Raw genomic sequence first — 928 nt, forward strand, 5'->3', positions numbered from 1 at the left:
TAGTGACAAAAGTGCCCGCACCTACTCCATAACTTATGGACGGGTGAGGATTTTTCGCAGGTCTTATACCTGACTTATGGACCATAAGTCAGGTATCTACGACGTTATAAGGTGAACTGCCGTGCCACCTCATCTCATGAAGACCAAAGTCTACTTCAGGGGCCTATTCTAAAATTTCTTTAGAGTAGCATTCTTGAGCTCCTTACGCATAGAACCACCAAATTCCGTCTAATCCGCTCTCAAAATCCTCCTCGAAAACACCTCAAGACGAGTTCTTCAAATCATCGACTTATTGAGATTTAACCCCCCCCCCCCCCTTGAAGAGAAATAGGCCCCAAAATGTATCCTGGTTGACCTAAGTCTCGCAGAAAAGAATTGAGTCGTGAAAAATAGGATGACGCCTGGCTCCCAAGATCTAGCTTGCTAGACCAATCGGATGTTATAGAGTCAATGACATGTCGTGTATTGCGGTGCATAGATTATTGTGGCGCGCGCAGTACGTCTTTGCATTAGCTATATACTTATACTATGACTCTTTTTCCACCACATATACCGTGGTAGTGTTAGCCTCAGTGGTCCCAACATCCCTTACTATTTTTCCAAGAACCTCCCACTATCGTCACAACACAAATAGGTCTGCACGGTCTACCAAATTACGAGCCGAATACCCTGGTCGAGCTTTCGCCTCGGGCATCCGAGCCAACGTGGAGCTTTCGCCTCGGGCATCCGAGCCAACGTGGATCTCGGAGGAACAACTCGTAATGTAGATTCAACGTGGGGATGTGGCCGGCATTCTTGAATGACGACTGAGTAGTCAAAACTCAAGACAACTGGGTAGACAACTGGAAACTCGGCACTGGAGCGGTGCTGGCCTTTGGACCCAGCGAACCGGCGCCACGGGCGTGTTGGACGGCTCTGTGATTAGATT

Source organism: Perkinsus marinus (genome assembly GCF_000006405.1).
Source record: "Perkinsus marinus ATCC 50983 genomic scaffold scf_1104296930404, whole genome shotgun sequence".
In the NCBI taxonomy this organism is placed as follows: Eukaryota; Perkinsozoa; order Perkinsida; family Perkinsidae; genus Perkinsus; species Perkinsus marinus.